The sequence below is a fragment of the Antechinus flavipes genome, chromosome 5, assembly GCF_016432865.1.
Source record: "Antechinus flavipes isolate AdamAnt ecotype Samford, QLD, Australia chromosome 5, AdamAnt_v2, whole genome shotgun sequence".
Lineage (NCBI taxonomy): Eukaryota > Metazoa > Chordata > Mammalia > Dasyuromorphia > Dasyuridae > Antechinus > Antechinus flavipes.
In genome coordinates, this window is record NC_067402.1 from 88,115,951 (window position 1) to 88,134,134 (window position 18,184).

An 18,184-nucleotide genomic window follows, 5' to 3' on the forward strand; every position below is an offset into this window, starting at 1 on the left:
CTCACATTCTTGCTGTTACTGTATAAAATGTATTCCTGGTTCTGTTTGTTTCATTCAACATCAGTTCATGTAAATCTTTCCAGACCTTTCTAAAATCAGTTTGTTCATCATTTTTTATAAAACAATAATACATAATGTTCATATATCACAACTTATTTCATCACTCCCCCATTCATGGATATGCATTTCTTTTCCAATTCTTTGTTAACACAAAAAGAGCAGCTATAAACATTTTTGCACATGAGTCCTTTTTTCCTCTTTTATGATTTCTTTGGTATACAGACCCAGTAGTGACACTGCTGGGTCAAAAAAAAAAATATGTGCAGTTTTAAAGCCCTTTGGGCATGGTTCCAAATTGCTCTCCAGAATGGTTGGATCATTTCCCAATTCCATCAACAATGCATTAGTGTTCCTGTTTTCCCACATTCCCTCCAACATTTATCATCATCTTTTCCTGTCATCTTAGCCAATCTGAGAAATGTGAGATGGTATTTGAAAGTTGTTTTAATTTGCAATTTGCTAATCAACAGTGATTTATAGCATTTTTACTATGATTATAGATGGCTTTAATTTTGTCATCTGAAATTTGTCTGTTCATATTCTTTGACCATTTATCAATTGGGAAATGATTTGTGTTCTTATAAACTTGACAGTGTTCTTTATATATTTTAGAAATAAGACCTTTATCAGAAATACTGGTTGTGAAATTTTTCCCAAAATTTTGTACTTCCCTTTTGTTCTTATTCTATTGGATGGGTTTGTGCAAAAACTTTTTAATTTAATGTAATCACAGTTGTCCATTTTGCCTTTCATAATATTCTCTAGTTCTTCTTTGGTCATAAATTCCTCCCTTCTCCAAAGAACTGATAGGTAAATTATCCCTTGCTCTCTTAATTTGTTTTTGTATCACCCTTTATGCTGAAATCATATACCTATTTTGACCTTATTTTGGTATGTGGTATGAGATGTAGGTCTATGTCAAGTTCCTGATATATTATTTTCCAATTTTCCCAACAATTTTTGTGAAATAGTTATTTCTTATTCCAGAAGCTAGAGATTGGAGATTTATCAAATACTAGATTACTCTAGGCATTGATTATTGTGTCATTTGCACAGTCAGTTTATTTTCTAAGTATGAATAAGATTTTTTCTCATATGTCCTTCACAGTAGTCATAGATCGCTATACTTCTGAAAATAACAAAAGTCAATTTACAGTTGCTCATCACTTCCCATACAACAACAATATTTCATGACAATCACACATCACAATTTAATCAGCCATTCCCAACTGATGGCCATTCCCTCAATTTCCAATTCTTTGCCCTGAAAAGAGAGGTGCTACAAATATTTTTGTTCATATAAGTCCTTTTCCTTTTTTTTTTCTTTTTACAATCTCTGCTGGTATTCATGCATAATAGTGGTATTGTTAGAACAAAGGATATGCATGAATTTATAGCTTTTTGGGGATAGACCATATCTTTTGATCATTTATTAATTAGGGCGGGGCATGACCCTTATTTTTTATAAATTCAATTCAGTTCCCGCTATATTTGAAAAATAAGGCTTTATCAGAGAAACTTGCTTCAAAATTATTTTTATAATTACTATTGCTATTTCTTCCCATTTATTCCATTCTCTCTTTCCTTTCATCCTGTCATCCTCAAAAGCATTTTGCTACTTAGTACTTCCCCACTCCAATATGCTCTCTTTTTTATCACTGTTCCCCTTTCCTATATCCTATTCTCCTTCTATCTTCCTAGAGGGTAAGATAGATTCTATATCTATATTGAGCATATGTTATTTCCTCTTTGAGCCAATTCTAATGAGAGTAAAGTTCATTCAGTTACCCTCTCCTGTCCCTTTTCCCCTCTGCCATAAAAGTTTTTTCTTGCTTCTTTTTTATGACAGATAATTTACACCATCCATTTCTCAGTTTTCCTTTCTCCCAGTACATTTCTCTCTCAGCCCTTAATTTAATCATTTTTAAAGGATATTATCCCTTCATGTTAAACTTACACCTGTGCCCTCTGTATGTGTATAAATACATAATCCTTCAAAATGTCATAATAAGGAGAAAGTTCTAATAAGTTAAAAGTATCATCCTCCCATGTAGGATTATAAATATATAAACCTTAATAAATTCCTTATAATCTCACTTTGCTGATTGCCTTCTTATGTTTCTCCTGAATCCTGTATCTGAAAATCAAACTTTCCATTCAGCTCTGATCTTTTCATCAGGAGTATTAAAAATCCTCTATTTCATTGAAATTCTACCTTTTTCTCTGAAGGGTTATACTCAGTTTTGTTTGGTTATAATCCTAGCTCTGTTGTTCTCGGGAATATTATTTTTCCAGGTCCTCTTCTCCTTTAATGTAGAAGCTGCTAAATCTTTTGTCATCCTGACTATGGGTTCCATTACATGTGAATTATTTCTTTCTGGAAGCTTACAATATTTCCTTCTTGACCTAGGCATTTCAGAATTTGCTACAATATTCTGGGAGTTCTTATTTTGGGAACTTTTTCAGAAGGTGATTTGTGGATTCTTTAAATTTCTATTTTACCCTTTGGTTCTAGAATAGTAGGACAGTTTTCCTTGATAATTTCTTGAAAGATGATGTCCAGGTTCTTTTTTTGATCATAACTTTCAGGTAGACCAGTAATTTTTAAATTATTTCTCCTTAATCTATTCTCAAGAGCAGTTGTTTTTCCAATGAGATATTTCACTTTTTCCTATTTTTGTTTTGTTTTACTTTATTTTTATTTCTTATAAAGTCATTAGCTCCCATTTGTTAAATTCTGATTTTTAAGGAATTATTTTCCTCAGTGAGTTTTTGGGACTTTCTTTCCTGATTGGCCAATTTTTCTTTTTACATCATTTCTCTCCTCATTATTTTTTGTATTTCCTTTTTTTACACTTGATTATTTTCCTAATTTTTCCTCTCTCTTATTTGATTTTTAAAATTCCCTTTGAGCTCTCCCTTGGCCTAACTCCAATTCGTTTTTTCCTTGGAGTCTTTGAATGTACAAGCTTTATTTTTTTCTTCTGAATGTATGTTTTAATCTTACTTGTCAACATAATAACTTTCTATGGTCAGAAACTTTTGTTATCTGCTCATTTTCCTGCTTATTACTCAGATCCTTTTTTTTTTTAATAAATAAAGCTTTTTTATTTTCAAAACCTATGGATGGATAATTTGACAACATTGACCCTTGCATAGCCTTGTGTTTCAGATTTGCTCTTCCTTCCCCACACCCTCTACCTAGATGGCAAGCAAGTCAATACATGTTAAACATGTTAAAATATATGTTAAATCCAATGTGTATCAATATATATAATTCTCTTGGTGCATAAGAGAAATCAGATCAAAAAAAGAAAGTAAATGAGTAAGAAAACAAAATGCAAGCAAAAAACAACAAAATGAGTGAGAATGTTATGTTGTGATCCACACTCAGTTCCCATAGTCCTCTCTCTGGGTGTAGATGGCTCTCTTCATCACAAGATCATTGGAAATGGCACCAACCATCTCATTGTTGGAAAAAGTCACATTCATCAGAACTGATCATTGTATAATATTGAAATTGCCATGTACAATGATCTCCTGGTTCTGCTCATTTCCCTTAGCATCAGTTCATGTAGGTCTCTCCAGGCCTTTCTAAAATCATCCTGATTGTTTCTTATAGAACAATAATATTTCATAACATTCATATACTGTAACTTATTCAGCCATTCTCCAACTAATGGGCATCCATTCAGTTTCCAGTTTCTTGCCACTACAAAAAGAGATGCCACAAACATTTTTTGCACATGTGGGTACCTTTCTTTCCTTTAAGATTTCTTTAGGATATAAGCCCAGTTGAAACACTGCTCAGCTCTTAACTCTTTGTTAAAGTATAGCTCTGGTTCCAGGTTTAAAGAAAAATTAATCCCAATACTATATAAATGATTTAGAAAAATAAGCGAAGGAGTCCTACCCAAATTATTGTACAATGGTGCTGATACCTAATCCAGAGCCAAAAAAAAAGAGAAAGAAAAGTATAGACCAATCTCCCTAATAAACATTAATGCAAAATTTTAAATCAAAAATATTAGCAAAGATATTCCAGAAATTTATCAAGAAGATAATAAACTATGACCAAGTGATATTCATACCAAGAAAGCAGGGTTTGTTTAATATGAGAAAAATTATCACCAAAAAGCTAACAGAAATCACATGATTATCACAATAGATGAAGAAAAAACTTGACAAAATACAATACCTATTCCTATTAAAAACATTAGAGAATAGGAATAAGTTGAGTTTTTCTTAAAATGATAAACAGAATTTATCTAAAACCTTCAACAAGTATTAACTGTAAATGGAATGAACTAAAAGCATTCCCAATAAGATCAGGGGTAAAATAAGGTTGCTTATCATCACTACTATTATTTAATATCGTACTAGAAATATTGACTTCAGCAATAAGAGAAGAAAAAGGAATTAAAAGAATTAGAATAGTCAATGAGGAAACAAAAAATATCACTCTGCAAATGATATAAGGGAATAATTAGAAAATCCTAAAGAATCAACTAAAAACCTACTTGAAACAATTGACAACTTTAGCCAAGTTTCAGGATAGAAAATAAACCTATATAAATCATCAGCATTTCTATATATTACCAGTGAAGTCCGAAATCAAGAGATAGAGAAATTTCATTTAATATTACTATACACAATATAAAATATTTGGGAATCTACTTTCTAAAACAATTCCTGAAACTGTTTAAATACAATTACAAAACACTTTTCACACAAATAATATCAGATCTATATAATTAGAAAATTATCAATTGTTAGTGGGTAGTTCAAGCTGAAATAAAAATGAAAATTCTACCTGAATTAATTTACTTTTTTGGGATAAATACAAAAAATATTTCATAGACTAGAAAAACAATAACAAAATTTATCTGGAAGAACAAAATGTCAAGAATATTAAGGTAAATAATGAAAAAAATGCAAAGGATGATGGCCTACCCATCCTCGATCCATAAAGCAGCCATCAAACTATGTGGTATTGCCTAAGAAACAGAATGGTGAATCAAGGAAAATCAAATTAAATACATAAAACATAATGAATAATTACTCTAGTAATCTACCATTTGATAAGCCCAGACTCCAGCTTTTGGAATAAAAACTCACTGATTCACAAAAACTGATGGAGAAAGTACTAAATAGTATGGCCAAAAGAAGGCATAAACCAACAGCTCACAGTCTGTACCAAGATAAGGTCAAAATAGTCATATGGTTGAAAGATAAAGATTGATACCCTAAGCAAATTATAAGAACAAGGAACTGTTTATACGACAGATTTAAAAAAAAATTGTGACCAACCAAGAGATCTAAAACATTATGAAATAAAAAGTGGATAATTTTAATTACCCTAACTTAAAATGTTTTTACACAAACAAAACCAATGCAGCCAAGATTAGAAAAGGGAAAGTGGAAAGCAGGGAAATAATTTTTACAGACAGTGTTTCTGATAAAGACCTCATTTCTCAAATACATAGAGAACTGATTCAAAGTTATAAGAATAAAAGTCATTCTTCAATTAATAAATGGTCAAAGGATAGAAATATACTGTTTTCAGACAGAAATAAAAGCTATGACTTAATTTAAATTTATGATTTATGGGGAAAAGTTCTGCATCACTATTGATTAGAGAAATAAAAACTAAAACAAGTCTGAAGTACCACTTCATGTGTTTTATATTGGCTAATATCAGAGAAAAGGAAAATGACGTGTTAGAGAGGATGTGGGAAAATTGGAATACTAATGCAATATTGGCAGAATTGTGAATTAATCCAACCATTCTTTTTTAAAGCCTTTTATTTTTAAAACATATGCATAAATAGTTTTCAACATTCATCCCTGCAAAACCTTGTGTTCCAAATTTTTTCTCCCTCTCTCCCCCATCCCTCCATTTGATGGCAAGTAATCCAATATATATTAAATATGGGCAATTCTTCTATACATATTTCCACAATTATCATGCCACACATGAAAAATCAGATCAAAAAGGAAAAAAATGAGAAAGAAAACAAAATGCAAGCAAACAACAACAAAAAAGTGAAAATACTATGTTGTGATCTACACTCAGTCCCCACAATTCTCTCCCTGGGTGCAAATGGCTCTCTTCATCACAAAACTACTGGAACTGGCCTGCATCACCTTGCTGCTGAAAAGACGATCTAACCATTTTAGAGAGCAATTTGGAACAACTCCCAAAATGCTATAAAACTTCATTCCCTTTGATGCAGCAATACTACTACTATGTCTGTGTCACAAAAATGATCATAAAAAGGGGAGAGGAGAAAGGCCCATATACAAAAATAGATAGAAGCTGTTTTTGTTGTGGCAAAGAATTGGAAATTTGGGGAACATCCATCAATTTAGGAATGGCTAAATGAGCTGTGGTATATAAATGTAATGGAATACTATTGTTTCCATAAGAAATAAGGAACAGGCAGATTTCATAAAAATCTGGAAAGACTTAACATGAATTGATCCTGAGTGAAGTGACCATAACCAGGAGAACTTTGTACACAGGAACAGCAGCATTGTGTAATAATCAACTATGGTAGAATCACTTCTTCTCAGCAATACAATGATCCAAGACAATCCAAAAAATTTATGATGGAAAAATGCTATCTGCATCAAAGAAAAAAACTATGGAGACCCAAGCATACTATTTTAATTTTTTTTGTTTTTTTTTTTTCTTTTTCATGGTTTCTCATTTTTGTTTTCATTATTCTTTCATAATGTGACTAGTGTAAAAATATGTTTACCATGACTGTAACCCATAATCCATATCGAGACTGCTTGTATGCTGGGGAAGAGGGAAGTGAGAAAAAATTGGAACTCAAAAAATCTTACAAAATTTAACATTGAAAATTATTTTAACATGTAAGTCGGGGGGGGGAATAAAATATCATCCTTTTTCTTAGGAAAAAAAAAGGACCAAGATGTATAGAAAAATTTATAACATCTCTTTTTGAGGTAGCAATGAATTACAAATTGAGGGGATGCTTTTCTTTTTTTTTATTTTATTTTATGATAACTTTATATTGATAGAATCCATGCCGGGGTAATTTTTTTACAACATTATCCCTTTCACTCGCTTCTGTTTCAATTTTTCCCCTCCCTCCCCTCACCCCCTCCCCTAGATGGCAAGCAGTCCTATATAGACTATGTTAGATATGTTGCAGTATATCCTAGATACAATATATATTTGCAGAACCGAACAGTTCTCTTATTGCACAGGGAGAATTGGATTCAGAAGGTAAAAATAACCAGGGAAGAAAAAACAAAATGCAAATAGTTCACATTTGTTTCCCAGTGTTCTTTCTTTGGATGTAGTTGCTTCTGTCCATCATTTATCAATTGAAACTCAGTTAGGTCTCTTTGTCAAAGAAATCCACTTCCATCAGAATACATCCTCATACACTATCGTTGTCGAAGTGTATAATGATCTCCTGGTTCTGCTCATTTCACTTAGTATCAGTTCATGTAAGTCTCTCCAAACCTCTCTATATTCATCCTGCTGGTCATTTCTTACAGAACAATAATATTCCATAACATTCATATACCACAATTTACCCAGCCATTCTCCAATTGATGGGCATCCATTCAATTTCCAGTTTCTAGCCACTACAAACAGGGCTGCCACAAACATTTTGGCACATACAGGTCCCTTTCCCTTCTTTAGTATCTCTTTGGGGTATAAGCCCAGTAGTAGAACTGCTGGATCAAAGGGCATGCACAGTTTGATAACTTTTGGGGCATAATTCCAGATTGCTCTCCAGAATGGTTGGATTCATTCACAACTCCACCAACAATGCATCAGTGTCCCAGTTTTCCCGCAGAGGGGATGCTTTTCAATGGGGAATAATCAAACAAAGTTTTTGTGCTATAAGAAAGAATGAATGGGGTTGATTTCAGGGAGAAAAAATCCTTATTTCATAAGGAAGATATGAACAGTGATGCAAAGTGAAGTGAGCAGAAACAAGAGAACAATCTATACAGCAATAGCAATATTAAAAGATAATCAACTATGAAAGGCTTAGTAATTCTGATCAGCATATAGTTTACCACAACTCCAAAGAACTAATGATAAAAAATGCTATTCACTTGAAGATAGAAAACAGATTTAGAGTGCCGTTGGAAGCATATTTTCCCTTTCTTAATTTTTCCTGATTTTTGGAACATGGATAATGCAGAAAATTAGAAATGTTTTTCATGATTTCATACATATAACATGCCTCATACTCCTTGTCTTTTCAGTGGGTGAGAAAGCTGTTGGGGAAGCTAATGGCAAAGGGAAATAATCTGAAACTGGGGAAAAAAATAAATTTTTAAATATAATTTTCCTTGGGGTCAAGATAACCTGGATGCAAGTCCTATCCATTTCACATACTGGAAAAATTATTTAACCTCTCAAATTTCTATATATCTCTCCAATCAAGAAGCCAGTGCTGATCTAAATTGGTTGAAAGGAGTTTCCTCTCCTGGAAGTTTCCTGTAATAAGGAAATCTCATGGAGAGAAAGACAGACTCAGAGACAATGACAGAGACAGAAACAAAATATAAGTTGTTAATTTCCTCCTTGACTTACAACAATTTTATTTCACAAGATTCTCCAATCTGATCTCAAAATAATTGACTACTTTTACTTGTTTTTTTCTTTTGTTTCATTCTGTTTTGTTGAGCTGTTGTTGCTGCTGCTGCTGTTGCTGTGATTTCTTTTGAATAGGAAATGTTTGATTTTGATACTTTTTCCACAGATATAAATCAAATCAGTCAGCAAGGATTTATTAAGCATTTTCTCTGTGCTAACATTGTACTAAATCCTGCAAATAGAAAAAAGCAAAGTAGAAATCCTGCCTTCAAGGAACTCACATTTTAATGGGTAAGTCAACATGCAAATAACTTTCTTTTTTTCAATATAATTTCCTAAATGAACACAAATTCTCTGTTCATCCTTTTCATTCAAAAATGTGTTTTATAGCAAATCTGTCTCTTGAATTCATCCCAGGTGAATTAGTAATTGGAGACTTTGCACAAAGCATTTTTCTGGGCAAACTATATGCATCCCTTTTGTGCAACATAACACTTTCCTCTTCTCTCTAAAGTTACAATATGTTTCCTTCTCATTATCTACTAGTCTGTACTTCCTCTTTTAGTATAACCTTCACAGAAGACAAAACAGCACTTTCTGCTTTTCCTACTTATACTTCTTGCTATCCCACTTTGACTCTTATCTTCTTTCTCATATTCGTCTCCTTCAGAGTGTCCATTTATATCCCATAACTGGCAGTCTCCATGCCCTAGCTGAAGATAGAGAATATTCTGTATTTTGCACACATAACAGTTCAGCAGCTTTTGAAGCTATTTGTTACATAACAGATTGTGTGTAGCATTGAGTTTCCCTTCATATGGATTGTCACAATTTCACAAAAGATATATTTATCTATCCATTACCACTTTAATGGAGAGTGGGAAAGCCCTATTCTTTTTCTGAATTTGGTACTCTCACTTCAATTTGTTCACACTATCAGGTCTACAATCTCAAAATAGATATTCAGAGATATTCAGACTCTCTCAAGATTCTAGGAATAGTCCTTTTGAAAGGAAATATAATCCCCCTACTCATTTTGACTTTTAAATCCCAATCCAATGTTTTCTATCTATGCAATCTTTTACTCATAATGTAACACATCTACTACAATTGTATAATCAGCCACTCCTAATAATAATACTGTTACATCTTAAACATAACTATGTTTAAAGGAAATTATCTTTTCTCCATAATTAAATATAACATTTGTATTCCCTTTCAACTTCACATCACCTTAGAAGGGTCTTTACAAAGTATTAATTCTTATTATGAACAGAAGCTTTTTTTAAACTAGGGAATAGCAAAATTCATCAAAATATCTCTGAAATCAGTCATGCCAGGACACTGTACTGTCTAATCTAAATGGAGCTAGTAGCAACACCTCAAATTGATCCTTAAAGAGAGCTCATCAGCATAGCTGCAAAGCATTCTCAGCTTTTTCTTAAGTCCAAGATGGCAGCTGAGAATATCACCTTATCACAAATTTCAACATTGTTTTCTGTCAGTATTGTTCCCTTAAAATTGTTTTTATTTATACCCACATTTCTCCAGGTTCTCAAAAGTCTATTTCTTTATGATATAATCTATTATAAAATTATATATATAAGATATATGTCATATATCATATGTAAATTTATAACAATTTATAACAAATTTCTCATATAAACAAGGTTTTGTTTTGTTAAGTGGTCTGTTGACTTTATCTTTCTGACAAATTTCCAAGTTGTCATATTTTTCAGAAGCACTGAACCTAAAGTATGCAGGAAACCCTGAATATGTCGAGGATGAAGTCCCCCACGCCTACTCCAAGCTGACATGATTTGTCATTTGCATCCCAAGCTGGACTCCTTGTGTATCCTTGGAGGTCAAGACAGGTGCCAGTCAGTCAAAAACAAAATGAGAAACTGTTCATTCTTCTGGGACTCAAGTAGATCAACAGATGATCATATCTTTATAGTCTACCACTTTTCCAAAGGAAAAGAATGCTGTTTTTGCAATCTTATCTATTAATAATTTTTCCTCCTCTCTGTGATGGAATTAGTACTTCTTCCACCCAATGTTCATTCCCTCTTTCCAATGCCATTCTCCTTTAGGAGGAGTTGTTTTTTCTCCTCTTCCTTTTATACAATTTCAAAAATATGCAAGCTTTTGATTGGATTGTGAAGTCTTGCATCTGGAGCTCCACGTGCATTTTCATTTCTCTTGTAATAAATCCAGTTGCAGTGCATGCCTCTTGAACTTGTGATTTTTTTGTTAACAGTTTATACTGTTGACAAAATTACTCCAAGCCCTAACATTTACAACACAGATCATACCCTGTCCAAAAGTTTACAAATAATACCTGAAATATTTCACCTATAAGAGAAGAAATATCTTGTATTCTTTGACAATATAAATATCTCCCCTACAATCTGTCCACATATGTGCACACACTCACACACACAGACCCACATATTCCTAATTTCTCATCTGTGTTCTATATGGCTTAGATCGTGTTATATTCTTACCATATTTCATATCCTAAACAGTATGTATAAACTGCTATAACAGACCACATAGCCTTGCCCAAATGATGGTCATGAACACAAAGTATGAGCCTTACAACAACCCTATAAAGTAGTTTAGTATTTTTAGTAGTGTTTAGTATTTTCAAGCTGGTCTCCTTTTTATAGATGATCACATGAATATATATGTCTGTATAAACATATGTATAAGAGTATGTAGTTATAGGCAGATGTGTGTCTAAAACTTTCCTAGGAGCTTACTGCTAGTATGGGAACAGAGAGAGAACTATTTACCAAATTACTGGTGAATATTAGGTGAATAATAGGCAACAGGAATAAAAAGAAAGGGATAAAAGAGAGATTTGGGGGGATAAAATTGATAAAAGTAGAACACAGACCTCTCAATTGCCTTCCCCCATGTATTCCATCTTGTATTGTTTCAGTCATTCTTTTGTCATGTCCAATTCTTCATGATACCATTTGGTTCTGTTTTGGGGTTACTGTTTACTTTTGGCAAGGATACTGGAATGGTTTGCCATTTCTTTTTTCAACTCATTTTACAGCTAAGGCAACCAAGGCTCACTAACTTATCCAGATCACACAGCTAGTGTCTGAGGTCAGATTTGACTAATACCTAATAGTTAAACATTTATTAATTCAACAGGCAAAGCACTATGCTAGATAATGAAGGTGCAAAGATGTAACAAGATATGATATTGGTCCCTTTAAAGAGCATATAATAAAATGAGGAGGAGAAAATTTGTAAATACAACTCACTATAAAAGTAAGTACAATGTTCTAAGTGCAAAGGAAAAGGCCAAAGAGCTCTGAGAAAATCATGAAGGGAAAAATAATATCCAAATGAGTAACTTAGGGCTTTATGGATGAGGTAGATCCTTAACTGAATCATGAGGGAAATGAAGGATTTCACCTTGTAGAAAAAGAGAGAAATGGTCCTTTCTATTATGTGGGGAAAAAATGAACAATGTTACAAAAATGGATGGAGAATGGTAGAAAGCCTAATTTAATAAAGACAAAGTCTACATGATAAGCTGAAAAAGTAAGCTGAAAATTTATTATAGAGGATCTTGATAATAAGACTTTTGAATTTGATAGGTAATGGAAGCCACAGAAGGTCTCTTTCACAGATGAATGATGTGACCTAAATATCTGAGAAAGATTACTGGAACATGAGGTATTACAGATGAATTACAAAAATAATATAAAAGCAATAAAAAATAACCAACTAGAAGGTGATTATAATTCCAAGTAAGAAATAAGGGCTTGAGATAGCATAGTTGCAACAGGAATAAAAAGAAAGGGATAAAAGAGAGATTTGGGGGGATAAAATTGATAAAAGTAGAACACAGACCTCTCAATAGCCTTCCCTCATGTATTCCATCTTGTATTGTTTCAGTCATTCTTTTGTCATGTCCAATTCTTCATGATACCATTTGGTTCTGTTTTGGGGTTACTGTTTACTTTTGGCAAGGATACTAGAATGGTTTGCCATTTTTTTTCAACTCATTTTATAGCTAAGGCAACCAACGCTCACTAACTTATCCAGATCACACAGCTAGTGTCTGAGGTCAGATTTGAACTCAGGAAGATGAGTCAGGCATTCTCTTCACTAAGCCACCTAGTTGCCCCATACTACAACCTAGGATTTCCCATATATACATACGCATACACACACACACACACACCAAGGAGTAACAAGATAAATATTCTTAATAGACTAATAAGTATAATTCTTCCTGGTGAGAGAAAAGGAGATATGAATTTTTTCTTGTAGATTTAAGGCAAACATTTGCCTTTTACCTAATAAACAAAAATGCTAATTTTTTTCATATGATTTCTTTTCTTTCTATTATATAACACAATGACAGGCTTGAGATCTCTATAAAAAGCTGAAACACACATGGAGGGCTCTGAAAAAATATTTGCTTTTATCAGAGGTTCATTAGGTCTGGTCTGTCAATACTAGGTAAGATTAAATGTGCCCTTAAGAAGCATAGGCAATTATTATGCATTTCCCATCACCAGTCTCACCAAAGAGGAATCATAGTGCTACAGCTACTACTACTGGGCAGCTAGCAAGGAAAAGGAAGCAGATCCTCCTTTCTCACAATCTGCTCTTTAGGAAAAAATGAGTTACCTTTAGAAAATACATTAAAGACCTATTACACCTTCAGTTCGAGGTGCTTGGGTGACAGCTAAGAGGAAAAAGGTGAATGGGATATTGAATATGCAGAAAGGGTAATGTATTCAATGGCACCCTAGTGTCTTGAAAGCTATAATATATGTTGCAATGTTATCTAATTTATTCCAAAGGAATAGTTTACAAGCTCTGAGAACCTGACTCAAAAGTTATAGTCATGTCAAAGTTTAGCATGGTTTCCAATGGAAATAGTATCACATTCATTTCACACACACACACACACACACACACACACACACACACACACACACACACAGTGGTGCTTTGATTACCAATGGAAAATAGTATCATACTTCTCTTTCTCTGTGTATATGTGTCTGTTCCTCCCTCCCTCCCTCCTTCCTTCCTCTTTTCTCTCTCTCTTTATCTCTCTCTCTCTCACACACACACACACACACACACACACACACACACTACGAGTTCTTTAAAATCATAGAGCTAGAACTAGAAGCAAGGACAAAAGCTTCTAGTCCAACTTCTTCACTTTTCATATTAAGAAACTGAGGTCCAGAAGTTTCAGCAATTTACCTATAGCTAATTGGTTGAGTGGTAATGGCCATAGTTTGAAGAAAACTTGGTTATTCTGTGAATTCATTGTGTGACTTTGGGAAAGTTACTTAACATCTGGAAAGATCACCAATTCTGGAATCAGAAGACCTGACTTCAAATTGTACTTCACATTCATTATTTAATCTGGGGTAAACCACTTAGCCTAATGTATTAATTTCTTCATTTGTAAAGAAATGGGTTTGGACTAGATGGTGTCTAAGATCTCTTTCAGCTCTAGAGTTATGATACTATCTCAATTATCTCTTCTTTAACATTGGGTTAGATCATCTCTGAGGTTCTAGTTTTCTCTTTATAAGTCTATTGTTAAGAACAAGGGACAATAGTCTTTAAGGATTTTATGTGAGGTTAGACTTTGGGAGACAACCAGTAATCCATATACATGAATATCTATTAGATTCTATAAACATATACACATATATTTGCATATGCATGTGCATATGTATGTGCTTCAGTTATATTTTAATGGAGTTACAAAGTATCACTAAATATATATTCTTTAAGGGGGGAAATTCCAATATTATATGAATTAAATGAGGAATGAAACTAAGTTGATATGATAAACTGTAAGCCTGCTTAAGGAAGAAAATGAACTTAAACTTTAGGGTTGTTAAACACTGTCCTTGGACTCATGGAAAAATTCAGCATAAAAGGGAAGAAGTAATTATAAAAGTAGCTTCAAGTACACTGTAGAACAGTGATGGCTCAAACCCTAGAGATCAAATTGATCTCTACAAGCAGTGATTTCCTTTCTTATTTTAAGTACATTTTATTGCTGTATCACTTCAAAGGAGCATAAGTGGATCTTTTTGATTGGTTTCATACAAGCCAATAGTTCCATTCAATGAGAAAAACAATGGTATTTGACTTATTAGTCAAGTAAATATGATGGGCATGCAAAAAGAGCCTGCTTTATATGAGGCATAGTGCTAGGATAGGGAAACAAAAATGAAGAAGGCATTGCACCTGTTCTAAAAGATATCATCTAGTAGACAAAATCTATGCATATAAATAACAATAATACAAAAAAGAAGACAATCAAGAAGGATTCATAGTATTCCACAAATGAGTAAGCTTTGTGAGAATGAATTCAAACCACCATTCAGTAGATAAAGTCACTAAGTAATTGCATGTTGGCTATCTGTATTCTTCAATTCTTCAGTAGATTCATGATCTTTTATCTATAAGTGGTCTGATTCTACTGTGATCAGGGCACATTCTGGGCGATATTTATCTGGTGAGGCATAAGAAAAATAATTGTGTTTGGAAAACAGATGACCTTGAATCAAAACTGGGTTCTGACTTATATAAACTGATGCTAAGTGAAATGAGCAGAACTAGGACATCATTTGTCATGGTAACAACAAGATTATACGATGATCAATTCTGATGGATGTCGCTCTCTTCAACAACAAGATGATTCAGATCAGTTCCAATGATATTGTAATGTAGAGAGCCAACTACACTCAGAGAGAGTATTGTGGGAAATGAGTATGGCTCACAACATAACATTTTCACTCTGTTGTTTGCTTGCATTTTATTTTCTTTCTCATTTTTTCCAGTTTGATTTGATTTTTCTTGTACAGCAAGATAATTGTATAAATATGTATGCATATTTTGAATTTAACATATATTTCTACCTTGTTTAAAAAAATTGGACTCTGCTACTTACTACCATAAACTGGGACAGTCAACTACCTATATTGTGTCACCATTTATAGGAATCATTCTTTCATTTGGACTTTTCATAAGGACATCGCATGGATTGTACCAAATACTGCATGTATATATATGTGTATGTGTGGGTGTGTGGGAGTGTTTATATATATATATGTGTGTGTGTGTGTGTGTGTGTGTGTGTGTGTGTGTTTATATATGTATATGTATATTATATATGTGTGTGTATATATATATGTATGTGTGTGTGTGTGTGTACACACACACACACACACACACACACACACACACACACACACACACACATATTCATAATGGGCATCTAAGTGGATAGAACACTAGGCTTGGAACCAGGAAGACTCATCTTCATTAGTTCAAATCTGGCCTAAAACACTTTCTAGCTATGTCTTAAGAAGTCACTTAACCCTGTTTATCTCAGGTCTTCATCTGTAAAAATAAAGTGGAAAAAGAAATAGCAAACCACTTCAGTAACTTCGCCCTAAAACGCTACAAAATGGGGCCATGAAAATCTGGACACACACATGTCCACAATATAAAATATATACATATGTATATTTATTTATTTATATTCATACTATATATATATATATATATATATATATGTACAGAATGAAAATATGTATATTTTATGTGCAGAGTAAATATAAAGAGTATAAATACAAGGTAGTTTAGAATGAACTTACCAGAAGTTGAGGAACTAAGGATATAAAGTAGTTTTTAAGCAACATTTTAGGGGTGAAGGGAGGGATTGATTTCATAAGGTAGAAGTAAGAAGGTAATGCATTCCAGGCATAGGGGTAAGTCAATTCAAAGGCACATAGACAGGAGATAACATATCCTATGTGAAAGTCAAAAAGACAGGTAGTTTGTCTGTATCATAGAGTGAATAAGAGAGAATAACATAGAAAAGAAATAGGTTAGAACAAAGTTATAAAGACTTTAAAAGTAAGCTAGGAATATTATAATTGATTCTAGATTTAATAAGATGCCACTAGATTTTATTGGATAGAATACTTAATGAAAATCCCTATGGTTTATGTATAGAAAATGGACCAATAAGGAGAAAGATGTGAGGCCCAGCCACTAATAAGTAAATCACAGTAATTATCAAAATGAGAAGTGATGAAAACCTGAAGTAAGATGGTAGCTATGTGAGTAGACTTGGATTAAGATGTAATATATGTCGTGAAAGTATAACAGCCTAATTTGGCAATTGACTGTATATGTAAAGGGAGGAACAGGACAAAGTTGATGATGATACCAATTGTAAGCCTAGAAAGCTAGAATTGTGGTGCTTTTGAAAAAATAAGGACATTTCTGATAGTAGGAGGTAGGGGAGATAATGAATTCTATTTTAGATATACTAAGTTGGCTCTAGGATTTCCAATTTAAAATATCCATGAGGCAGCTGGTGATGAGAAAGTAGGTTCATGAATCAATAGATACTAAATCTCTTTGTAAATTATCTCTTCCCTGATTTTTGGTTTTATTATTTCAAAATCTTCTACTCTCTGAAATATCTTGCAAAGTGGTCCCACAATACTTTCAGGATTATATTGCCTCTAGCAGAGCTCTTTTCAGTGCATACTTGGTCTGGTACAGCTGTTCTTCTCAATTTTGTCAAAATGTCATTTCCTCTTTTTATATCATATTTCATTTTTCATCAGAGACTATGATATCAGACTCCAAATGAAGTAGTTCTATGGCTGTTAAGGAAAATAGATCATTATAGAAATTCTGACAAATGTTTCCCACTTCAAATCCACTTGTTTCCCTCCAGGCAGTTTCATCTATGAATGCTCTCAAAATGATGTGTCTCATTTGAATTTTATACCAAGGTATCTTTAGACGTGTTTTTGTTTCAAATATTTTAGATACTAAATAAACTAGAGCTACTAACTAAGAGCCAAATTAAGAATGTAGAAGTTCATCATCAATAGGCTGAACTATTAAGTAGTGATCTCTTTGACTATGGAAAATTATGAATTGAAGAAAAAATTCAAATGTTTTCAGGCCTATGACTCCTCCCATGTACTTCTACTTCCTTAGCAAGAATAATCTAGTGTCAGAAAAAGGGGAAAATGGTATTAAGCAGCAAAAAAAATGTAGACTATCTAGAAATATCAACTTAATGGAAGTGTCCAATATGGGAGCTTTTTGTTCTTTGACCACCAAATTGACATAATATTGGGAAAACTAAATTAAATCAATATTAATACTTATCAGTTAAAGGAAACCAGAAGATGAAAGTATGCTTCAATTAAATGGAAGAAAGACTCACAGGCTCTCCATGGAGAGCCCATCAAAGTAGTTAATGGATGTTATTTTGTCAAGAGCCTTAGGACAACATAAAATATCATTTTATAAAATATTTGGTCACCTTGCTTTGAGATGATCAGAAACAAAAAGAATACAGTGAAGTTAATCAAATTTTATTGCCAACATTTGTTGCAGCGTATGAAAAGCTAGTTAAATCATATGAAGAAATTAATAAGATTCTCTAAACCAGGTCAAGATTTGGCTTCAATGTTAAAAAGGATA